The following is a 26,006-nucleotide window of genomic DNA, read 5'->3' as shown; positions in this document are numbered from 1 at the left end:
TTTCAGAGAGGAAGGGAGAAGGAGAGATAGATAGAAACACCAATGATGAGAGAGAATCATTGATCAGCTGCCTCCTGCACACCCCCTACTAGGGATCAAGCCGGCAACCCAGGCATATGCCCTTGGCGAGAATCGAACCTGGGACCCTTCAGTCTGTAGGCTGACACTCTATCCACTGAGCCAAGCCAGCTAGGGCCATCTGACTTATTTTAATAGTAATTTTTAATGGATGTGATTCTTTACATTGTATGAAATATGTCAGTGTTTGGTATATCTGTATAACTCCATGAACCAATATTTTCAAGTGACCAGTGCTGATATTACAAAATTATGCATGGGCAAAGGGCTCTACTCAAAGCACAAAATAGGGTAGTGAGTTTTTAATAACATTTTCTTCACTATTTAAGTCATTATGTGCATGATAGAAAACACAGGAGGCAAAGAGCACACAAATCAGCCATAATCACAAGTTGTTCTCGATTTGCTGTTGCTTCTAGTCCTTGTGTGAGAGTACTTATAGTTACTAAGCATACGTATTCATGTGGTTGACATGTGTATCATGTTTATTCACATATCATGAAAATTTACCAATTCGAAATCCCAATGCCATCAGTATTTTACAAGCACAAATATAATACACAATCTCAGTCAGGAAAAAGTGCAATCCTACCTTCTACAGAGACAAGTTTTCCATAAAAGAGCCCGGCGTGTGGCTCTAGGAGGCCACAGTCTGATTAATATGCAAAATAACCATCACTCTGCTACACCCACAAGCCATGCCCACCAGCCAATCAGGAGCAAGTATGCAAATTAACCCAACCAAGATGGCTGCGGCCACAGAGCAAACAGGAGGCTTGGGTTGCCCCCAGCGATGGAGGAAGCCAAGCTTTCCGCACACCCTGGCTGGCCAAGGCCCCTCCACTCAAGGCTACAAAGTTTCAATTATAGAAGATAAATAAATCCCAGATACCAGGCCCTCCCCTTGGGTTGCCAGGGGGTGTGGCCGGCCTGCAAACCACCACAGGCCCCTCGCCCAGGCCGCCCCATGCCCCAAGGGAACCCCCACCCTGATCCGGGACACCCTTCAGGGCAAACCACCTGGCCCCTACCCGTGCACCAGGCCTCTATCCTATCTAATAAAAGAGTAATATGCAAATTGACCATCACTCCAACACACAAGATTGCCACCACAAGATGGCCAGCAGGGGAGGGCAGTTGGGAGGGACCAGGCCTGCAAGGGAGGGCAGTTGGGGGCAATCAAGCCTGCAGGGGAGGGCAGTTAGGGGTGACCAGGCCTCCAGGGGAGGGCAGTTAGGGGTGACCAGGCCTGCAGGGGAGGGAAGTTAGGGGCAAACGGGCTGGCAGGGGAGCAGTTAGGCACAATCAGGCTGGCAGGGGAGTGGTTAGGGGGTGATCAGGCTGACAGGCAGAAGCGGTTAAGGGCAATCAGGAAGGCAGGCAGGCAAGCAGTTGGGAGCCAGCAGTCCTGGATTGTGAGAGGGATGTCCGACTGCCCGTTTAGGCCCGATCCAGGTAGGGGCCTAAACAGGCAGTCAGATATCCCTAAACGGGCAGTCGGACATCCCTTGAGGGGTCCCAGATTGGAGAGGGTGCAGGCTGGGCTGAGGGACACACACCCCCATGCACGAATTTTGTGCACCAGGCCTCTAGTTTAATAATAAAAAAAGTGTCACGCCCTAGCAGGTTTGGCTCAGTGGATAGAGCATCGCCCACAGACTAAAGGGTCCCAGGTTCTGTTCTTATCAAGGGCACATACCTGTGTTGCAGGCTCAATCCTGGTCGGGGCACATGCAGGAGGCAACCAATCCATGTGTCTCTCTCGCATCCATGTTTCTCTCTGTCTCTCCCCACTCCCTTCCACTCTCTCTAAAAATCAATGGAAAAATATCTTCGGGTGAGGATTAACAACAAAAAAAGTCAGGCACCAAGCGTCAGTCTGGGAGTTGAGACATAGCACAATGCAAGTATTCTGCATTATTGAAAAGAACTCCAAATTAAGATTTTCTACTATCTTTTCTTTCTTTTTTTTCTACTCTATTTTCAAGAGTACTACCTAGCCACATTTGCTGAGTGATATTTATCAAAAATGCTGTAAAGAAACTATAAAATCAGCAGTGGATGTTCTATTGAAATGTGTATTTCTGGAATGCAGTCATAAATACATGCTATGTGATATACAAAGAGCACGAGCTGTTGATATGGGCTATAAATATAAAGTGTTTTGCTTGCAGAACTCTATCCAATGTCCCAATATGCAGCCCTGTAAACAGCTTGCTGCAGGTGACACCTCCACGGGTTTTACTGCTAAGGTTGTATTTAATTAGCAAAACTTGGAGAGGTTCTTTGTTTATCATAATGAGGTTCGATATTTGCCAAACTTCTATTTTTCAATAAATACAGGAGAGAAGTGCTTGATGGAAACAACCACCTTGAGTTAAAAAGCATTTCTCCCACCTTGGCCAGTGGCTCAGTGGGTTGGGCATCGTCCTGTGCATAGGAAGGTTGGTTTCTAGTCAGGGCACATACCCAGATTTCAGGTTCAATCCCTAGTCAGAGTGCATACGGAGGCAACTATTGATGTTTCTCTCTCTCTCTCAAATCAATTAACACTTCATCTTCAAATATATTATACTAGAGGCCCGGTGCATGAAATTCATGCACTGGGGTGGGGGGGGTCCCTCAGCCCAGCCTGCCCCCTCTCACAGTCCGGGAGCCCTCAGGGGATGTCCTACTGACGGCAGTCTGGCCTCCCTCTGCGGGCTGATCAGGGGAAGGTGCCACCCCCATCACCCCGCTGCTGCTGCCACTGTTGGCCGCCAAGGTGTTTTCATTAACACGGACTCCAGTCCCTTCACCACGAAAAAATGACAACTTTCTTTAGGCATTTTCAAGATGTGTCTTTCATAGGATATGGGCTAACTTTCTTTCTTTCTTCCTTTCTTTCTTTCTTTCTTTCTTTCTTTCTTTCTTTCTTTCTTTCTTTCTTTCTTTTTATCCTCACCTGAGGATATTTTTCCATTGATTTTTAGAGAGCGTGGAAGAGAGAGAGAAAGAGAGAAACATCAATGAGAGAGGGACACTTCAATTGGTTGCCTCCTGCATGAGCCCTGATCTGGGCCCTGGCCAGGGAGAAGCCTGCAACCTAGGTACATGACCTTGATCAGAATCAAACCTGGACCCTGTGGTCTACAGGCCAAGGCTCTATCCACTGAGCCAAACCAGCTAGGGCGATTTAAGAGTTATTATAGCCCTGCTGGTGTGGCTCAGTGGTTGAGCATAGACTTATGAACCAGGAGGTCATGATGCGGGCTTGATCTCCAGTTTGGGGTGAGCAGGAGGCAGTCAATCAATGATTCTCTCTCATCATTGATGTTTCTATCTCTCCCTCTCCTTTCCTCTCTGAAATCAATAAAAATATATATATTTTAAAAAGAGCTATTATAAAAAATAATTTGTTCCACCCTGGCCAGCTTGGCTGAGTGGATAGAGTGTCGGCCCATGGACTGAAGGGTTGTGGGTTTGATTCCAGTCAAGGGCACATACCTGGGTTGCAGGCTCAATCCCCAGCCTTGGTTGGGGCGTGTGCTGGAGGCAACCAATCGATGTGTTTCTCTCACATTGATGTTTCACTCTCACTGTCTTTCTCCCTCCCTTCCATCCTCTCTAAAATAACAAAGAAAAAAGACAATGGAAAAATATCCTCAGGTGAAGATTTACAAAAAATATAATTTTTTCCACCCTGGCCAGTTGCTCAGTGGTTAGTGTCAGTCCATGGACCGAAGGGTCGTGGGTTCGATTCCCAGTCAAGAGCATGTACTTGGGTTGTGGTTTGATCCTCTGGCTCCAGTTCGGGAGCATGTAACCAGTCAATATATCTCTCTCACATTGATATTTCTCTCTCCCTCACTCCTTTACTCCTTTACTCCCCCTCCTCCCTCCTTCACTCTCTAAAAATTCAATGAAAGGATATTCATCAGGTGAGGATTAAAAAATAAATATTTTTCAAGAAGAAAAGCTGGTAGCATATGGGTATTAAGTAAACCACCTCCTGCTCTCAGAGCTTGTCCAGTTGTGTGGGAAACTGACGCACTCACTGATGAAGCTGACTTCTAAACTGTGTAGGTTCCATGGGATTTGCTCCCTACAACAGGGCTGTGCAGCATTTGCTGGACAAATTGTTCCCGTGGTGCCTGATAAGGGACTTGTATGCTTTTACCAACTGTGGGCAGCTGGGTAGCAGACAGTCAGTGCTTCCCAGCCCATCCCCACGGCCCCACCCATCAAGGAGTAAACTCAGCGATGAACCTGGGGCTCCTGTGGCTACAGGCACCAACTCCACTGACCCTGAAGCCCAGCCTGGGCTGCTCCAGCCGTGTGCCAGGGTCACACGCTCGTTGGAACCCTGTGATGGTGCACAGGGCAGGATTCTCCGAGGCTCAGTGGACCTGCTCTGTTCTGTGGGATTCAGTGAGGTGTTGCAAGTTGTTCTTTCTTCTTCCCGCCCAGGTCCTTCATTTGGTGCAGTAACAGCTCTATTGGAGGCTGCTGGTGTCCAGGGACATTGCTGCCACGGGCCCTCACCCTGCTGATCATGGTGCTAATTGCTGAGCTTCAGCGACCAGCTATGGGGTCATGAGTGGGTCCTGAGCCTCTAGGTTCTATATGGGAAGGCCTGCCACCTGCACCCCAGGAAGGAAGCAGATGAGTTAGTGCCAAACTGCTCTTGGTAGGCTTTCCTCTCGGTTCCTGATGGTCGGTCAGAGTTCAGGTCTCGTAAAGCAGCAGTCCAATGGAAAGCACTCAAGAGTTTCTCAAATTTCTGTTATAATTTTTTGGTCATTTTTTGCATGTTTGCTGTTTTCCTGACATGTTCTTGCACTTGCCTCATTAGGTCGAGATTACTAAGCATGTGACTAATTGGTGGTTGGATTTCTCAGACTCAGCCAGACCTTCCCATCTTACTGCTGTCAACCAACGTTGCTGGCACCAGTTCAAGGCCAACAGGAATCCCCAATTCAGGGTGCAGTGAAGAAGGAAATTTTATTCAGTGCAAAACAGCTCAATTGTGATGCGCATAGCTGTACTGGAGGCAGTCCTGGGGCTAGGCCCCTCTCCAGCTATGTCTGCTCCGTCCTGATATGCTCCACTCTGGGAAGACATCTGCAGTGTTTCACGTCAGCCAGGGAGGCCCAGTCTTAGCTGGAAAGAGAAAGTGACTCCCAAAGCAAGAGGGGAGCTGGCTTAGATGGACCCAAGTCCCCATCCCTGTCCCCTATTGGTCTGCCCTCATGCAAATGAGGACTCCAAATCCTCAAAGTTTGATTGGCCCAAAAGGCACTAACCTGATTGATCAGAATAGAGCCACTTTGATTGGTCAGAGCTGCACAGCTCCCATTGGATGGTGAAAGCCTCAATCCTATTGGTTGAAATAAGATATCAGGAACTGCTTTATAAGGGCTGGCTCAGCTGGAAAGGCATGGGGCAGGCAGGCAGCTCAGTGCAGTTTGTGTGAGAGGTCCCTGTGCAGAAATGACTCCTAGGCTCTGTTGTTGGTTTTTAAATTTGAGCCCAGTTAGCCTCCTTCTTAGTAAGTGCCTTTTTTCTCAGGGCTCCTTCTACACAAGGGTTAGGAAGCATTCCCTGAACGGAGGGATTTCCCATCATCTCAGGGTTGAACATGAATTGCTGTTGAACCTGAGTTTATGTTTACAGAAGCTGGGTGTGTACAATCAAGTCTCTTAAAAATATGTTTTTATTGATTTTAGAGAGAGAAAAAGGGGAGGGTGCAAGAGAGAAACATCAGTGAGAGAGAGACATCCTTCAGCTGCCTGCTGCATGCCCTCTGCTGGGATGGAGCCCGCAACCAGGCGTGTGCTCTGACTGGGAATGGAGCCAGGGACTTCTTAGTGCATGGGTGGGGCTCCACCACTGAGCCACGCCTATGGGGCCAACCCAGCCTCTTAAACTTGCTCTCCAAGGCCAGCTAACTCCAGGGTTGATCTTCCTCCAGTTGGTGACACTGGCTTGAGGAGTGGCAGAGGTGCACTGCTGCTAAGGGGAATGAATGACCTGAAGTGTTTGGGTTCTGCTGAGGAACAGCAGGGCGGTTCCACACGGACGCTGGGGACCCGCTCTTTCCGCACTCCTCCCGGGGAGCTGACCTGCGTGTCCACGCAGCACATTGCGTTCTTCTGGGGTCTCTGCGCCCTGGGCCCGGCCTGGTGGAGCGTGGGCCGCATCAGGACAGCGGCAGCTGGGGCCCTGGGCGGAGATCGGCCTCCCTGCGGGGCTCCTTGAGTTGCACGAGACATGAAACCAAACGAGTTGGTTTAGGATGAGTACTGTGCGTGGCGGGGAGACGGCAGAGGCTTGGGCCGCTCCTGGGGCTCGCTGTCCCCGCTGCTGAGACCCGCCCCCTTGCCTCCCGCCCACCCCCCAGGGCCCGGCCTCCCGCCTCTCCCCTCTCTCCTGCCTCGCCCCCGCCTCCTGCCCACCCCATGGGCCCCTCGCTCCCTGAGTGCCACAGAACCGAGTACTTAAAAGGTGATCAAATGCCTGGTCAGTGTGCTCGCTTGGTTGGAGCGCCGTCCTGTACACCAGAAAGGTCACGGGGTTCCACTCCCTGTCAGGTCATATACCCAGGTTGCTGGATTGATTCCCAGTTGGGGCGCCTATGGGAGGCAACTGATCGATGTTTCTCTCTCACATTGATGTTTCTCTCTCTCTAAAAAATAAAATTATTAAAATGGGACATTTTACATTGTGTTTATATTACCACAATAAAAAGACACCTTCCCCCAAAAAAATTAAGGACAGACGTAGTGAGAAGGCTAAAAAGGCTAATTCCAACATAACCCTGATATTTGGGGGGCTAGCATTCTGGATCTGTGCCAGCAAGCCCAGTGTACATTCTTGATAACCTATAATTATATCACTACCTCTTTCTCAAAAACTGGTCTTGCAGAACCTCTTATCTAAATACAGAAGCCATAAAACTGTGAACAGTGCACTGCCCCAGAGCAGGGGTTATTAGCACTGGCGCCAGGCCAGACCATCAGATATGGCCTGGAGACCCCCAACACCTGGGGGCCTTCTTGCAAAGCTGCAAAAAGGACCAGAAGCAAAATCCATATTTGCGGGACAAAGACCCCAGAAAGATATAAAAGAGAAGCCCCCCTGCATGTTACTTTACTCAGCTTTGGGAAGTTATTCCACTGAGTCCGCTGGCATAAATAAACAGGGTCACTCCTTTTCTCTAAAGCGTTGCTTGGTTTTTCTTTGGTCTTCTGCAACAACTGGTTCCTGGACTGAGAAGCCAATTGCACTTGGCCTTTTTGGCCTCCGGTGAGTGGACCAAGCTTGGGGCCTGGGGGCGCAGGACAGGCCTCCAGGCACGACCTGCTGATTTTAGCAGAATTAAACCGGGGGACTCCGGGCGCTCCCGGACCTCAGCTTAGGAGCCGGCCAGCATCTGGATAAAGTGGATGGACACCTCTGGACCTGTTGACAGGAACAGTAAGATAGGGGCCCCATGTAGTTAGGCCCACTCTGAGAGAGTGGAAGGGGAGCTTGATCACCTCCCGGGAAGTCATAGGACTTCGTCAGGTAAATTAGTCAGGAATCGGTGGACTGTTTTTTTAAACTCAGAGTGAAGGTTTGGTGAAAGTGTGTGAGTGTGGAGGGAGAGGGCCTGCCCTCTCCTATCCTTTGTGTGGCTCCATGACCTTGGTTACGGAGTCCGAGTGGGCCCCAATCTGCGGTTCTATGATTTGTCATAAGGCATAACGGTGACTCACCCCCACATGGAGGTGACCAGGCCCGGGGTTTATACGGGTGCACCTTAGCTAAGACGAATCTGAGCTCCCAAAGGATGCGGCCAGGCGGGCATCTGAGTGAGGATCTGTGAAAACAGGTCACCCCCTCCCTTGTCTGTCTCACCACTGATCATCATGGGGTCGGGACAAAGTATTGCATGTTGAAAAATTTTAAAAAGGGTTTCAATGGGGACTATGGTATTAAAATGAACCCCAAAACGCTTAGGAAATTCTGTGAGTACAATGGTCAGCCTTCAGGGTTGGCTGGCCCTCAGAAGGCTCTTTAGATGAAGGACTGGTCAGGGCAGTCTGAAATGTAGTCACAAAGGACCCTGGACACCCAGATCAGTTTCCCTACATAGACAGCTGGTTAGAAATTGCTCAAACCTTGCTGTCTTGGGTCTGGTTCTGCGTGTGTAAGAAGGGACAGAGTAAGGTTTTAGTAGCAGGAGAAAAGAAGCAGGCAGGACAGGAGAAAGCAGAAGAGAAGCAGGCAGGAGAAAGGAAACAGGTCCCTCAGAAGGAAACCCAACCCCTGTTCTGCCAGGACCCCCTGAGGAAGTCCCGCCAGTTTTACCATCTCCATATGTGCCACAGGCAGCTCCCCCCGTTGGTCTGGAAGGTCTGGAAAGTCTGGAAACACCGCCCCACTCTGTCTCTCCTCAACCAGGCTCTCCAGAGCCAGTTGGGTGGTGCTTGCATTCAGCCAATCAAGGGCCCAAGCCACAACCAGCACGTCAGATGCCTCTCAGGGAGATTCGGGGTGCCCAAGTACTTGGCCAAGATGGGACCTTTCAGGAGGGAGGGCCAGACTATTATTATCAGCCCTTTACCAAAAGTGACATCCTGAATTGGAAACATCACACACCAGCTTATTCTGAAAGACCTCAGGCCATGATAGACCTCCTAGAAACGATGTTCCAGACCAAGAAGCCCACCTGGGTGGACTGCAAGCAGCTCCTTTTCACAATCTTTAACACTGAGGAGAGCATGAGAGTAGTAACAGAGTCTCGGAAGTGGCTCCAGATCCAGGCCCCGGCAGGAATATTAGATACAGACAGATGGGCCAGGAAGGCATTCCCAGATGAGGAGCCTGATTGGAACCGGAACTCAGAAGATGGAAGGAGGAGAAACGAAGATGACGGCATAGGTAAGCACCTAAACTGCTGCCTCGCACAACAATTTCAAAACTACAACTAAAAGACAGAACGGACACCATCCAGAACCACAGGAAAGCTGGCTGAGTGAAAATTCTACAACTAGAAGGAAAGAGAAAAGCTCACAGAGAATTGGAGGTATGGCAAAGGGTCTTTGTGCGCGCAGAGAGGAAGGGCGGCTGAGAGCCTGGCTGACTTTCTCTGGCGGAAGGGGGAAGGAAGCCCCCGACTGCACTGAACCCCAGTTCTGACTGCACTGAACCCCAGTTCCGGGCGAGCCCCTGGGGACCCACGCTCTTACAGGGGGGAGTCTGGACTCTCGAGCGGAGACTCAGGAGCTGGGGAAGGCAGAAGTCTGAAGGCGAGCGCGTGCCAGTCCGCACAAAGGCTGCGGAGGTTGCCACAGGCTTTCCCTAGTGGAAGGGAGTCAGAGGCTCCTGACTGCACTGGGCCCCAGTTCTGACTGCACTGAACCCCGGTTCCAGGCGAGCCCCTGGGGACCCACGCTCTTGTGGGGGGAGTCTGGACTCTCGGGCAGAGACTCGGGAGCCGGGAAGGCAGAGGTCTGAAGGCGCACACGTGCGTGCAAGGGCAAGGCTGACAGGAAGCCAAGACTGAGACTCCACCCCATCCAAGCTGAGCACAGAGGCTATTGCAATTTGGCAAGTCTAATCCTATAAGGCTGTCTCCAGCACCGAACTACTCCCAGCATAGACACAGCTGATCCTACAGCCAACTGGCCTGGAGGTAAATTCTTCCCAGTGATACCAACAACAATCAAGACTTAATTACAACAAGGCTGTACACACAGTCCACAAAGGGGTGCACCAAGAGTGTCCACCTCAGGTTAACTGGGGAGGCAGACCCACTGGGCCATATTGGAAACCTAGCACACAAATCTACCTTACCAACTCAGGGAATCAGTGAAAATGCGGCATCAAAGAATCAGATCACAAACGAAAGAAATGGAGGAAAACAAACGACTGGATATAGAATTCAAAACCACGGTTATAAGGTTTTTTAAGAATATCCTAGAAAAGGCCGATAAATATAACAAGACCCTCGAAGATATGAAAAAGGACCAACTAAAAATTAAACATACACTGACTGAAATAAAAAATATTATACAGAGACCCAAAAACAGACAAGAGGAACACAAAAATCAAGTCAAAGAATTGAAATACAAAGAAGCAAAAAAAAACTCAACCAAAAAAGCAAAAAGCAAAAAAAAAAATCCAAAAAGTTGAAGATAGTGTAAGAAGACTCTGGGACAACTTCAAGCGTACCAACATCAGAATTATGGGGGTGCCAGAAGAAGAGAGAGAGCAAGATACTGAAAACCTATTTGAAGAAATAATGACCGAAAACTCCCCCCACCTGGTGAAAGAAATAGACTTACAAGTCCAGGAAGTGCACAGAACCCCAAACAAAAGGAATCCAAAGAGGACCACACCAAGACACATCATAATTAAAATGCCAAGAGCAAAAGACAAAGAGAGAATATTAAAAGCAGCAAGAGAAAAACAGTTAGTTGCCTACAAGGGAGCACCCATACGACTGTCAGCTGATTTCTCAACAGAAACTATGCAGGCCAGACGGGAGTGGCAAGAAATTTTCAATGTGATGAATAGCAAGAACCTACAACCAAGATTACTCTACCCAGCAAAGCTATCATTCAGAATTGAAGGGCAGATAAAGAGCTTCACAGATAAGAAAAAGCTGAAGGAGTTCATTACCACCAAACCAGTATTATATGAAATGCTGAAAGGTATTCTTAAAGAAGAGGAAGAAGAAAAAAGTAAAGAGAAAAATTATGAACAACAAATACATATCTATCAACAAGTGAACCTAAAAATCAAGTGAATTAAAAACCTGAGGAACAGAATAATCTGGTGAATATAATAGAATCAGGGGCATAGAAAGGGAGTGGATTGATAATTCTCAGGGGGAAAGGGGTATGGGGGGTTCATGAAGAGACTGGACAAAAATCATACACCTATGGATGAGGACAGTGGGGGGGAGGTAAGGGCAGAAGGTGGGGTGGGAACTGGGTGGAGGGGAGCTATGGGGGGAAAAAGGAGAAATAATTGTAATAATCTGAATAAAGATTTATTTAAAAAAAAAAAAAAGAAGAAGAAGAAGAAGATGGAAGGACCGGGCTAGAAAGATATCGGCTGGCCTTCCTCCAGGGGGTCAGTGCTGGAGCCAAGAAGTCCACCAACATGGCTAAAATCTCTGAGGTTTTCCAGTAGCCTGATGAAAGTCCAGCAGCTTTCTACGAGAGGCTATGTGAGGCATACCGGATCTACACCCCCTTTAGACCTGAGGCCCCAGAAAATCAAACCATGGTAAATGCCATTTTTGTAGGCCAAGCCCAGCATGACATCAGGAGAAAATTACAGAAACTGGAAGGGTTTGCAGGAAAGAATGCTACTGAACTGCTAGAGATAGCTAACATGGTTTTCATCAGTCGAGACAGTGCAGCAAGGAAGGAGGAAGAAAAGAGAATACAAAGAAGGGCCAATATAATAGCAGCGGCTTTTAGAGGCTCAGGTTCCCAGACAGATCAGCAAGGATACAGACCAGGGGGAAAAGGAAGAACGAGCCTGAGATGAGACCAGTGTGCCTATTGTAAGGAGACAGGACACTGGAAGAATGAATGTTCCAAACGGCAAAGTAAAAAGACTGGGCCCCCTTTTCCGCCCAGTTGCTATCAACCAGAGCCACCTGAAGCAGACCTTATTGGGCTGGCAGCAGCTGACTCTGACTAGGACAGACCGGGCACTTTTCAGCTGGGCCCCCACGAGCCCATGGTCAGAATGAAAATGGGGGCCAGACTGTGGACTTTATGGTTGATATGGGAGTGGAGCACTCAGTAGTCACACAGAAAGTAGCACCTCTCTCAAGAAAGGAGGTCACCATTATTGGAGCTACTGGGGACCAGACCCATAGACCATTCTGCCGGCCTTGCTGATGCCAACTTGGTGGCCACCGAGTAATTCATGAATTCCTGTACTTGCCAGACTGTCCAGTGCCTCTAATGGGTAGAGACCTTTTAGCCAAAATGGGGGCAGAAATCACTTTTGCTCCAGATGGTTCAGCACAGCTTCACCTAGGTGAGGAGAACTCCCCAATGCTCCTGTCCTTAGCAGTGCCGAGGGAGGAAGAATGGAGACTTTATACCCTCCAGACAAAGGCCTCACCATTAGAACCTGAATTAGAGAAGGAATTCCCGCTGGTCTGGGCAGAAGGGAATCCTCCAGGCCTGGCTAAGGACCACACCCCGGTGCTAATTGAGTTAAAGCCTGGGGCACAGCCTGTTACAATCCACCAGTATCCAAATCCAAGGGAAAGAAGGCTAGGGACTGAAAGGAAGCAGGCAGTATGTGCCATCCCAGTCCCTAGCACCCAGCGGCAGATTCGGGAATTCCTGGGAGTAGCAGGGTTCTGTCGAATTTGGATCCCAGGGTTTTCAGACCTGGCCAAGCCTCTCTATGAAGCTTTAAAAGGGGAAGAGAAGGCACCCATCGACTGGGGTCCCGAGCAGGAGAAAGCCTTCATCACCATAAAGGCAAAGCTCACTGAGGCCCCAGCACTCGGGCTACCAGATGTGACACGAGACTTTAATCTTTTTGTTCATGAGAAGAGCGGGGTAGCCCTAGGAGTTCTAACCCAGGAGTTTGGACCCTGGCAAAGACCGGTAGCCTATCTCTCCAAGTGGATTGACCCAGTTGCCTCCGGGTGGCCCCCGTGCCTCAGTGCCCTGCAGCCACGGCATTACTAGTCAAGGAAGCGGATAAGCTTAGCTTAGGACAAAACTTAAATGTAAAAGTACCTCATGCTACTGTCACCCTGATGGAAACAAGAAGGGGGCTCCTGACAGCCAGAGGAAAAGGAATAAAAAATCAGAATGTGGCCTAGCTGGTTTGGCTAGTGGATAGAGAGTCAGTCTGTGGACTGAGGGTCCTGGGATCGATACCAGTCAAGGGCACATGCCTGGGTTGCGGGCTCGATCCACAGTAGGGAGCATGCAGGAGGCAGCCAATCGATGATTCTCTCTCATCATTGATGTTTCTATCTCTCTCCCTTCCTCTCTGAAATCAATAAAAAAAATATTTTTAAAAAATCAGAATGAGATTTTAAGTTACTAGAAGCAGTTTGGAAGCCTAAAGAAATAGCTGTCATTCATTGCAAAGGTCACCAGAGAGGGAAAAACTCAGTATCAGAAGGAAACCAGCGTGCTGACGCTGCAGCCAAGCTGGCTGCTAAAGAACAAGCAGCACCGGCACAGATCATGTTGGCCCCCGAATTACCTGAACCTCCAAAGTACACTCCTCAGGAGGAGGAATGGGCTCAGCAAGAAGGGAGCAACAGAACAAAGGAAGGCTGGTGGATACTCCCAGATCATAGGGTCTATGTCCCAGAACAGTTAGCCCATAAGGTAGTCCTCCAGCAGCATGAACTCACTCATTTAGGAAAGACTGCTCTAGAAGCTTTGTTAGGCAGGTACTACCTAATTGCCCATCTTCCCTCCTTGTGTGCCTCAGTCTCTCAGAGTTGCCTTCTCTGTGCTCAGAACAATGCCAAACAGGGTCCTGTGGGACCGATAGGAGTTCAGCGCTGTGGGCAAGCTCCCTTTGAGGACATAGAAGTAGATTTTACAGAAGTAGGGCCTAGCAGAGGAAATAAATACCCACTAGTCTTTGTTTGCACCTTTTCAGGCTGGGTCGAGGCATATCCCACTCACACGGAAAAAGCGAGAGAAGTCACTAAGGCATTGCTGAAGGACAGAATTCCATGGTATGGAATGCTTCTGACCATAGGGTCCGATAATGGCCCAGCCTTTGTAGCAGAAATAGTACAACAGGTAGCCAAAGCTTTAGGAATTAAATGGAACCTACATACAGCCTACAGGCCTCAGAGTTCAGGGAAAGTGGAGAGCATGAACCGGATTCCAAAGCAGGCTATGGCTAAGCTATGCCAAGAGACAACCTTACCCTGGACAGATATCTTGCCTCTTGTACTCTTGCGGGTACGCTGTGCCCCGAGGGCCAGGGTAGGTTTCTCTCCCTTTGAAATTCTATATGGTAGACCCCCTCCCTTAATTCGGCCAAAGGGAGATTTGGGGGAAATAGGGAACTTAGAAATCCAGAAACAACTACAAGGACTTGGAAAAACTGTCTTTGAGGTCCACAGATGGGTTATTGAACGATCACCCATCTCCCTAGGAACAGCTGTACATCCTTATAAACCTGGAGACCAGGTTTGGGTAAAGGACTGGAAAAAGGAGCCCCTCAAGCCTACCTGGAAGGGACCCTATCCAGTCATACTAACCACTCCCACAGCTCTCAAGGTTACAGGACTGAATACCTGGATCCACTACTCCTGGGTAAAGGCAGCCCACCAGCCAAGTGACGCCCAGCCTGAGTGGAAGGTGACCTCTGACCAGAAACACCCCCTGCGGATCACCCTCAAGAAAACGTCAGACCTGGCTGATCAACCTGCTCCAAGGAATTCAGATAACACCCTGATGAATTCTCCCTAACACTAATCTTTCTTTCTTATCTCCTCCTAAAGGTAATATGCTCTGGTATTTCTGGATAATCATTGGTTTTATCTTTCTAATAATTCTCATTTTGTCTTTTTAGGAGTGCCGCCAGAACCCGAGACTAATACTGGGAGAAGAGTTCATCTGCCCTTGCTGGGACACAGAAGCACCATAAAATTACTGCTTCCCACACAGCAAGGAAACAAAGGCCTCATCATGAATTGTTGGACTACACCTTGTCATGCCATCCTTGGCTACATCTGCCTTGCAGGAATAGCCATAATACTGCTCTTTGTCCTAGTGGTTCACTGTTGTGGACTCCCACTGAACAGAAGTAGAAGGAATAACATGCTCCCACTAATAATATTAGCTAGCACATACTTGCCTCTTATAGGGGCCACTGCCATGTGTCCTTGCTTAGAAACTCACTACCCAAATATGATAGACTGGGTAGTCTACGGGAAAATCCAATCAAGCAAGATTTTTTTAGCTATACTTATCAGCCTGTGGCATGTTATGACTCCACTACCAAATGCACGTGGCGGGGGATTGTATTGTACAGAAAAAAATAACAGGACCTGTCACAGCCAATGTGCAGCTAACTAATGTTGCTCCTATTTGTTTCAGCAGTACCCAGGGCCAACATCCAACAGGTAGCCTCCCAGATGAACTATGCAACTCTACCCTCAAGGCTGAAAACACCACCTACCCCTGGTGCCCCCCTTCAAGAACTTTCTACGTGTGTGGGACCGCTGCTTACCTCTGCCTACCTGCAAACTGGATGTGAATGCCTTTAAACTTCAGATGGTCCTAAAAACCAGAAGAATTCCCTACAAACCCCTCCAAGAGGAAGAAACAGGATGCTAATCCCTTGGTCATCACCGCTTTTCAGCAGGAAGCAGCTAAGAGTGGTTGTCGTCCATGTTCACCACAACATCTCATAGTTGTTGTACCACAAGGCTAAGAGAAGCTTGTGGGACAAGGGGTGAGGGAGATGAGAAGGCTAAAAAGGCTAATTCCAACATAACCCTGATATTTGGGGGGCTAGCATTCTGGATCTGTGCCAGCAAGCCCAGTGTACATTCTTGATAACCTATAATTATATCACTACCTCTTTCTCAAAAACTGGTCTTGCAGAACCTCTTATCTAAATACAGAGGCCATAAAACTGTGAACAGTGCACTGCCCCAGAGCGGGGGTTATTAGCACTGGCGCCAGGCCAGACCATCAGATATGGCCTGGAGACCCCCAACACCTGGGGTCCTTCTTGCAAAGCCACGAAAAGGACCAGAAGCATAATGCATATTTGCGGGACAAAGACCCCAGAAAGATATAAAAGAGAAGCCCCCTGCATGTTACTTTACTCAGCTTTGGGAAGTTATTCCACTGAGTCCACTGGCATATTAAACAGTTTAACTGCTTTTCTCTAAAAGCATTGCTTGGTTTTTCTTTGGTCTTCTGCAACAATAGTTTATTCCAAAATGTTCCCCAATAACATCGTCTCCATGTTAAGTGCTGAAGATATATGACCACCCACCTCGCTCTTCTCCTGCTTCACAAAGCACAGGAGTGAGTGCACCTAACTGCAAGGTTGTGCAGGCGAGAGCCCAGCAGAGGGGTCCTATTGCTTGCAGTTTAGCGAGCTACATCAAATCCCAGCCCAGAGCAGGTGTGCAGCTGTCCTGGCAAGGACCCTATAGCATGCAGGTCCCAAGTCAAGGATTAAGTTGCTAACACTTGCTAGGCAGGAAGCAGCCAGTGTTGATGTTTCTTTCTCATTGATGTTTCTATCTCCCTTATATCTCTCCCTCCCTCTCTCTTCCTCTAAAAACGATAGATAGATAGATAGATAGATAGATAGATAGATAGATAGATAGATAATAGGTAGATAGATAGAATTAGGTCACTGAAGGAGGAACCCACGAGGCCAGAATGGTGAGGGATGAGAGAAACCAAGATGGCAGCATAGGTAAACACCTGAACTTGCTGCCTCGCACAACCACTTCAAAACTACAACTAAAAGACAAAACAGAAAGTATCCAGAACCACAGGAAGGCTGGCTGAGTGGAAATTCTACAACTAGAAGGAAAGGGAAAAGCACACTGAGATTCAGAGGAGGTGCGGAAGTAAAGGCAGAGGTATGAAGGCGTGCATGCGGAGAGGGCTGGCAACTGCGTATGCGGCTGTCTTTTTCAAGCCTGAGGGAGACACAAGCTCCCGACTTCTCTGAACTCCAAGGACTTGGAAAAACTGTCTTTGAGATCCACAGATGGACGATCACCCATCTCCCTAGGAACAGCTGTACACCCTTATAAACCTGGAGACCAGGTTTGGATAAAAGACTGGAAAAAGGCTGAAACTGGTTTGGCTCAGTGGATAGAGTGTCAGCCTGCGGACTGAAGGGTCCCGAGTTCGATTCCGGAGAAGGGCATGTGCATTGGTTGCGGGCACATCCCCGGTGGGAGGTGTGCAGGAGGCAGCTGATCAATGTTTCTCTCTCATCGATGTTTCTAGCTCTCTATCCCTCTCCCTTCCTTTCTGTAAAATATCAATAAATAAATAAAAAAAGACTGGAAGAAGGAGCCCCTCAAGCCTACCTGGAAGGGACCCTATCCAGTCATATTAACCACCCCCACAGCTCTCAAGGTTTCAGTACTGAACACCTGGATCCACCACTCGCAAGTGAAGGCAGCCCACCAGCCTCACCAACAGTTCACTAATTGTAAAAACACTAAAGTACTTGGGACTAACATAGTCCCAAGGCTACAGTCTGATTGTCTAGCAATCAATGTTTCAGTATTTTATGTTATTTTAAAATATTTAGATGTTTATCATTACTCAGGGGACCCAGACTCAAACAGGGAGAAACTGGACTGTCTGGCATCGGGCGGTACTCGAAGGCAGCATTCTCTCAGAGGTGCTTGCAGCCAGTACCAAGGGACACTGAGACCCAGGGGCCTCTTAGGGCAGGGCTGACGGGAAGCCATTGCTCTTTGCTCCGCCCTGAGACTCCGCCCCACCCAAGCTGTGCACAGATGCTTTTGCATATGAATGGCCTAGTCCTTTGAAATCTAAACTTACCTAACAAACTGCAGCTGAGTCAGAGAGACCCAGAACATCCAAAAGAAGGCTCAATGCCCCACAGCAGCTTGTGTTGCTTCACAGCTGGGCCTCATCTGGGCACCTCCAAAACCCAAACAAAGAAGAGGAATCTGCAGATCTCTCCGTAGCTCCTGCTGGGTGGCCTCAGGCAGAGGCTAAATTAGCACCTCCTTGGAGGTCCAAGAGCCACTGTATTCAGGGTTCAGAGTAGGATCATCCAGATTACAACTCCTCAGATCCATAAGGGACACACTCAGGGGGCAGACGCAGTGAGCACCAAAGCCCCACTGAAGCAATTCTTGCCTCATAAGGGTGTCTCCAGCACTGAAGTTCTCCCATCATAGACACAGCTGATCCTCACAGCAAATTGGCCTGGAGGTTAATTCCTCCCAGTGATACCAACAACAATCAAGGCTTAACTACAACAAGACTGTGCACACAGCCCACAAAGGGGTGCACCAAGAGTGTCCACCTCAGGTAACTGGGGAGGCTGAGCCACTGGGCCCTAAAGGACACCTAGCACACTAAGCCACTCTATCAACACAGGGAAGCAGCCAAAATGTGGAGACAAAGAAACAGATCACAAATGAAAGAAATGGAAGAAAGCAAACTACTGGATATAGAGTTCAAAACCACGGTTATAAGGTTTTTCAAGAATTTTCTAGAAAAGGCCAATAAATTTAGTGAGACCCTTGAGGATATGAAGAAGGACCAACTAGAAATTAAGCATACACTGACTGAAATAAAGAATAATATACAGAAATCCAAAGCAGAATAGAGGATCACAAGAATCAAGTCAAAGATTTGAAATACAAAGAAGCAAAAAACACCCAACTGGAAAAGCAAAAAGAAAAAAAGAATCCAAAAATATGAAGATAGTGTAAGGAGCCTCTGGGACAACTTCAAGCGTACCAACATCAGAATTATTGGGGTGCCAGAAGAAGAGCGATAGCAAGATACCGAAAACCTGTTTGAAGAAATAATGACCGAAAACTTCTCCCATCTGGTGAAAGAAATAGACTTACAAGTCCCAGAAGCGCACAGAACCCCGAACAAACGGAATCCAAAGAGGACCACACCAAGACACATCATAATTAAAATGCCAAGAGCAAAAGTCTAAGAGAGAATATTAAAAGCAGTAAGAGAAAAACAGTTAGTTACTTACAAGGGAGCACCCATACGATTGTCAACTGATTTCTCAACAGAAACTATGCAGGCCAGATGAGAGTGGCAAGAAATATTCAAAGTGATGAATAGCAAGAACCTACAACCAAGATTACTCTACCCAGCAAAGCTATCATTCAGAATTAAAGGTCAGATAAAGAGCTACACAGATAACTAAAAGCTAAAGGAGTTCATCACTGCCAAACCAGTATTATATGAAATGCTGAAAGGTATTCTTTAAGAAGAGGAGGAAGAAGAAAAAGGTAAAGATAAAAATTATGAACAACAAATACATATCTTTCAACAAGTGAATCTAAAAATCAAGTGAATAAAAAATCTGATGAACAGAATAAACTGGTGAATATAATAGAATCAGGGGCATAGAAAGGGAGTGGACTGATAATTCTCAGGGGGAAAGGGGTATGGGGGGGTGCAAGAAGAAACTGGACAAAAATCGTACACCTATGGATGAGGACTGTGGAGGGGGGAGTAAGGGCATGGGGTGGGGTGGGAACTGGGTGGAGGGGAGCTATGGGGGGAAAAAAGAGGAATAACTGTAATAATCTGAACAATAAAGATTTTTTTAAAAAAGCAATAGTGGAAAGAGCCAATCGTACTCTTAAATGCAATTACTAAAACAAAAAGGGGGAGACAGATGTTATGTGTCACCTCAAAACAAATTCAGTCATGCTCTTTATACTTTAAATTTTTAGAATGCAGTGCAGAGGGAAAGGCATCAGGCCTCCTGTACAATAGCCTTCACTGGGTTAGGCTGGTGGAAGGAAGCACAAACCAGACAAGAGTTTTACCAGATTCATTAATAATGTGGGGAAGAGGTTGTGTTTTGTATTTTTCCAGAAGGAGCAGTGCAGCCAATTTGGGTACCAGAGTGTTACGTGCATCACCACAATGGACCCAGAGAAGCTCCTTGTCCCTTCGTTCAAAAGACTGAGAGTTGCCGAAACCGGTTTGGCTCAGTGGTAGAGCGTCAGCCTGCGGACTGAAAGGTCCCAGGTTCGATTCCGGTCAAGGGCATCTACCTTGGTTGCGGGCATGTCCCCAGTAGGGGGTGTGCAGGAGGCAGCTGATCGATGTTTCTCTCTCATCGATGTTTCTAACTCTATCCCTCTCCCTTCCTCTCTGTAAAAAATCAATAAAATATATTAAAAAAAAAAAAAAGACTGAGAGTTGCCCTGATGTCAGCAAAGCGAAAGAAGAAGAAAACTGAAGGCTACACAAGGGACCGAGGATGGGGTCATCTGAAGAAGTTAACGACTGAAGCCCAGCAGATGGTAGAAAAGCAAGAAGTGGAGGCTACTTCCTCAACCATGCTTCTGGCTATGCTAGCATTGGTTAGCTGCCAGTCTTCTGTAGAGTCTTGCACAGCTACATCCGAGGACTCTGAGTAAATATACACCAGCAGCAAAAGAAACTTTCATTTAGTAACTAAAAATGTTAACATATCTGTAGTTTTGATTTCTCTCTTATTGCTGTGTTGCATTGGCATTGTTTTGTTATTATTTTAATAGTCAGAGTTTTGCTCTTGACATTCAAGTTTTAAAATGATAACATTTATGTAGTTTGGTTTTTGCACTGGCATTGTTTGCAATTGTTTTAATATCAGAGCTTTGTTCTTGATCTTTAAATTTTACTTTTATTATAGTAGCTTAAAAACAAACAAAAAAAGGTGAGATGTAGAGAGCGCCTGGGAAGGCACATGGGCATTTCTTTAATTATTGTCAGCTGAATCCAGTGGCGTTGGCAGAGCCACATCCTGGAAACACACTTTGCCAAAAGGCAGGAGTGTTGTCAGCTTGACCTTTAGCCCAGGTGCCAGGAGGTGGGTTTTGTTATCTAAATTCAGCCAAGCACCAGGAATGAATAGGACTTGGGCCCACCCAAGAATGCACATAATCTCCTTTGTCTTGACTTTTAGTAAAACTTGCTGTTTTTTGCTATGTAAAATAAACAGGCTGTATTGGTTCGGGGTCACTGTCACTGTCCCTGTCCCTGTCCCTGTCAGAGGACAGTGGTCCTACCCAGCCCCAGCTTTTTCCTTCTATCTCTGTGTCTGTCTCTTTCTTTCATTTTCTCAATCCCCAGCTGCCCCTACTCAGGAACCGGACCACTCTCCAGCCGCGCTGGATGCGGAAAAGAGAGAAATATTTACAGTGCTGGCTCTGCGACCACGGTCCCAGCCATGGTTAAAGGATGGGTCTCCCTGATGAGGTCAGAGTCGCCTTGAACACTATACTGTCATGGGGTATTAGTGTGTCTAGAAGGAGGAAAGTTAATGAATGTTTTTGTATTTAATTTATGGTTGAGGAATTATCAATGATTTTTAAGAATAAATTATGGAAACCTTAAAAATGTCCCCAAACTCTTTCTTCTTTTATTTTGATATGTTTTTATTGATTTCAGAGAGGAAGGGAGAGGGAGAGAGAAACATCAATGATGAGAGAGAATCACTGATCTGCCTCCTGCACGCCCCACACTGGGGATGGAGCCCACAACCCAGGCATGTGCCCTGACGGGGAATCGATCGGTGACCTCCTGGCTCATGGTCGATGCTCAGCACTGAGCCACACGCCAGCTGGGCCCCAAGCTATTTCTATTTGTCATGCCAGTAGCTAGAGTTTGTCTCTTCTCACTTTCCTGTTCTGTCAGGAAGTTTCTGGGCTCTTCTGGGAATTATCAACTCTAAACTTTTAGCTTCTTCACAGCGAATACAGTCCTGGCCCAAACTTTGTGGACACACACACCCAGTCCAGACCTTCTTCTTTCTCCAGGTTTCCAGCCACAGCACACATCCCAGCAGCTGTCGAGTTTTGAAGTGTGCAGTCCACATGGTCCCTTAGGAAAAGGAATACAGCCAATGAACTTGGCCCCTTCGGGCTTTCTTCAGGCCTTTCAGCTGGGAATGAAAGCCATTGCAGGTGAGCGATCAGTCATGGCAGAGCCTGGAGCCATTTCTCAAGAGCTGGGACAGGTGCTTAACAGGACTGAAGGGTCAGACCCAGGAAGGGTCAGGAGGGAGGAGCGGGAGTGAGGGGATGAGGGGCTCTGGGCGGGGGGACGAGCAGGGGGGGACTCCCAGGGGAAAGAAGGGGGGGCTCCCACGGGAAAGGAGGGGGCTCCCACGGAAAGGAGCAGGGGGGTGACTCCCGGGGGAAAGGAGGGGGGCTCCGGGGGCAGCCCCATGACAAAGGGCCCGAGGCCTACAGGTGCGGATGCGCAGAGGCTCAGGCAGGGTTGTCCCGCGAGTCAGCCCGTGGTCGTCCCCCTTATCCTGGTGCTGCTTCCCATGGTTTCAGGTACCCGAGGCCTTAAAATATTAAATGGAAGCTTCCAGAATAAACAGTCATAAGTTTTCCCTTGAGGCCGTGTGAGTGGTCGGAGGAAACCTCTTGGGCCCAGCTCTCCCCTGCCCTGGGCAGGCGCATCCTGCAGCCAGCGCCTCCACGGGTCCCCACCTGCTGCCACGTGGCGCCGGGCGCCCAGACCACTGTCCAGAGGCCCAGAGTGCCCTTCCTGAAGGCCTGGCAGTCAGTGATGCTGGGACCCGAGCTGCCATGGAGCCGGACAGCCCCCCACCACAGCTCCCCAACACAGCCCCCCACCACAACCCCCTCACCACAGCCCCCCACCACAACCCCCTCACCACAGTCCCCCACCACAGCCCCCCTCACCACAGCCCCCCACCACAACCCCCTCACCACAGCCCTCCACCACAACCCCCTCACCACAGTCCCCCACCACAACCCCCTCACCACAGCCCCCCCCACCACAGCCCCCCCCCCAGACACTTTCTCACCCCAGGAAGTGCTCACCCATTGGCAGTCCAGGTCTGGCCTCCATTCCCCAGATTGTCAGCCTCGGCAACCACCATCTTCCGACCCATTGTTGTGGCGGGAACGCAAGTAAAGACCACTGGAGTCCAGACCAAATTAAAATTTAGGGAGCCTTTATTGCCGGCCGGCGACTGTCCCCTCTCCACGCAGGGAGATCAGAGAGCAGCCCCGACCCTTTGTGTCCAATCGTATTTAAACCCATTCACTACATCCTGTTTTTGCAGAGCAAACAGTCTAAAACAATTTAAAACAAAGCAGTTCTATCCAATTAGAAAATGCACCTGGCATGGCATTGAGAGTATGGGCATATCTAGTCTCTGGCCTACAAGGTCAGACAGCTAAGTTTATCTTCCTCATTATTCAAACAGGCTAGAAAGCAAAGTTATTTTTTAGAATAAGAGTTCGTCTAAAAAAACAGCAGAGAATTCCAAACAGTAGTTTTACAAAATAGGGGTTACCCTTCTCACTAGGAGGAAGCATGCTCAAAAATTCCCACTCTCCAACACCATCTCTCCAGATTTTCCTGTTCTGGATATTTTATGTGAATTAAATCATATAATGCGTGGCCTTTTGTATCTGGCTTTTTCACTTGGGATAATGTTTTCATGGTTCATTCATGCTGCAGCATATGTTACCATTTAATTTCTTTCCACTTTTTGCCAAATAATAGTCCACTGTATAATATGCCACATTTGTTTATTCAGCTTTATTTAAAGTTTGGATGGTTTCCATTTGGCTCTTATGAGTAGTGCTGCTGTGAGCATTTGTGCACATGCTTTTGTGTGGCATGTTTTACTTAGGAGTGGGATTACTGGGTCATATAACGACTCAATATTTAGCCATTTGAGCTACTGCTATCCTGTTTTCTAAAGGGACTGCATCATTTTACATTCCCACCAGCAGTGTATAAGGGTTCCAATTTCTCCACATTCTTAACCGACACTTATCTTTTTTATTATAGCCATTCTACTGGGTGGGGAGAAGTATCTCCTTGTAGGTTTATTTGCATTTCACAGATGGATAATGATGTTGAACATTTTTAAAAATATGTTTTTATTAATTTCAGAGAGACAGAAATAGAGAATCATTGGTTGGCTACCTCCCGTATGCCCCCTACTGGGAATTGAGCCCGCATGTCCCTCCAACCAGGAATCAAAGCATGACCTCCTGGTTCATAGGTCGATGCTCTCACCCCAGTGGGGACTGAACGTCCTTTATGTGATATTGGCCCTTTGTGTTTCCATACAGTCTCTCCATGACCAGATGGATGATGTGCAGCAGCAGCAGCGCATTTCTCCTGTGGGTTGTCCTTTTGCTTCCTAGAGGGTGTCCTTGGGAGTGCGTCTTAGTGATCTCCACTGTCTCTATCCCCCGTTTTTTGCTTGTGCTCTTAGTGTCATATTTAAGAAACCAATGCCTCCTCCAAAGCCATGAAGATTTACACTGTTTCCTTCTAAGAGTTTCATAATATTAGTGCTCACATTTGGCCTTGGACCCATTTTTATGTGTGGTGTGACGTAGGGGTCCAACTTTATTTATTTGCATGTGGATATCCAGTTGTCAGAGTATCATTTGATGAGAAGACTATTCTTTCCCCCACTTAGCATCATCTTTGAAAATCAATTGATCATAAATGTGAGGGCTATTTTTGGGCTAACACTTCTATTCCTATTTAATTCTTTTTGAATTATTTTCTTAATGTAATTTCTGGCTTAGTAATTAATACTATTTGGATTTGTGTGGGTTGGTCTTGTATCTGCCCATTTTCTGAATTCATTTATTCCAATGTGTTTTTAGTGTATTCCTTTAATTTCTATGCATGAGATCATATAAGCTGCACATAGAGATATTATTACTTCTTTCAAATATGACTTTTATTTCATTTTTGTGTTCATTACAGCTTTTTTGAAATGAAAGTATTCATTCAAAGTGCCCTATTTGCTGTTTTATGTATGTAATGTAATGGGCATCCTGCCAGTTTCACAAAATAAGCTTTAACTTATCATTTTTAATATGGTTTTTAAAATTGATTTGAGAGAGAGAGAGGCAAGGAGAGGGAAAGAGAGGGAAATAAACATCGATGTAAGAAACATTGTTGGTTGCCTCCCACACCCTGACTGGGAACTGAACCTGAAACTCGGGCATGTGCCCTGACTAGGAATCCAACCGGTGACCTTTCAGTGCACAGGACAGTGCTCCCCACAGAGCCACCCACCCCGGTGACTCATCAATTTTAACCCTACTCCTTGGTATTATATATGCAAGTGCTCCCTACTGTTATGTTGGTGGTTTCTTTTACGAATCACTACTGTGAATGCCTTGTACCTATTTTTTACAAATATTGTCATACACAGCCATCCCAAAGCCTTCTGATTTCACATGACACTAGACCATGGTGGCTAAACTGGTGGTCTGTCTGACTAAACACCCATTTCTACTGTGTATATTTTAAAACAATAACTACATTTGTTTCTTTTTTTAAAATATATTTTATTGATATTTTACAGAGAGGAAGGGAGAGGGATAGAGTTAGAAACATCAATGAGAGAGAAACATCAATCAGCTGCCTCCTGCACACCTCCTACTGGGGATGTGCCCACAACCAAGGTATATGCCCTTGACCGGAATCGAACCTGGGACCCTTCAGTCCGCAGGCTGACGCTCTATCCACTGAGCCAAACCGCTTTCGGCAACAATAACTACATTTGGAACTCGGATTTTCCAGGCCCAGCCATGCTTAATCTTTCTCAGCCTCCAAAGTTCCCTTTCTGCCTCTAAACTTCTTTGTCCCTGAAACCACCCATGTACTCCAGTCCAATATGGTCCAGCAAGTCCTCTGGCCCGAGCTCCACACTTGCTGCCTATGAACCCTGGAGAAGGTAGGTAAGGGATTTACCTCTATTCACTTCATATCTAGTTATCAACTCTCCACACAGCTGAGGCAGGTCGAATTGGAAAAATGTTTGTGTTTCATCTTTCTAGCCACTGTACACACCATCATAGCATGTTTCATATTTTTTTGTATAATACACAATTTTATTTAAAGTTTCCAAATTTTCAGAATGCTACCTTTTTTTTCCGGGTACATAAAATAGGTACTAAGAGCATCAACTCATGTACAGAAATTAAACAACCAATTTATGATAGTGGTTACCTGTGAGGGGGGAAATAGGACTGAGAAAGGGTATACGGGGGTTCCCAACTTATTTCCTTTTTTTTTGTGGGGGGGATAATGCTTATTTTCTTAAAAACCGGGTGTACACACAGCCTTTTATCTACATGCTTTCAAATATTTAATAATTAAAAAAAATCAATTCATTTTTCATATTTTAGTACTACTTAAAGATTT

General features: G+C 47.3%; 1 protein-coding gene across 2 annotated transcripts in view; it reads left to right on the top strand.

The window, feature by feature from the left end:
* Window positions 1-19,178, top strand: part of LOC308246902 (ribonuclease P protein subunit p21-like) — a 64,420-nt gene extending 45,242 nt beyond the window's left edge. For both annotated transcript variants that reach the window (XM_080665235.1, XM_080665233.1), the window contains one exon: window positions 14,641-19,178. The gene's annotated coding sequence lies outside the window, so the exon portion shown is untranslated. The remainder of the gene's footprint in view (window positions 1-14,640) is intronic.
* The last annotated feature ends 6,828 nt before the right edge of the window (window positions 19,179-26,006 follow it).

Source organism: Plecotus auritus (assembly GCF_963455305.1).
Source record: "Plecotus auritus genome assembly, chromosome: 4".
Lineage (NCBI taxonomy): Eukaryota > Metazoa > Chordata > Mammalia > Chiroptera > Vespertilionidae > Plecotus > Plecotus auritus.
Note: the sequence above shows the minus strand (reverse complement) of the source record. Positions and strands in the feature narration are given on the sequence as shown.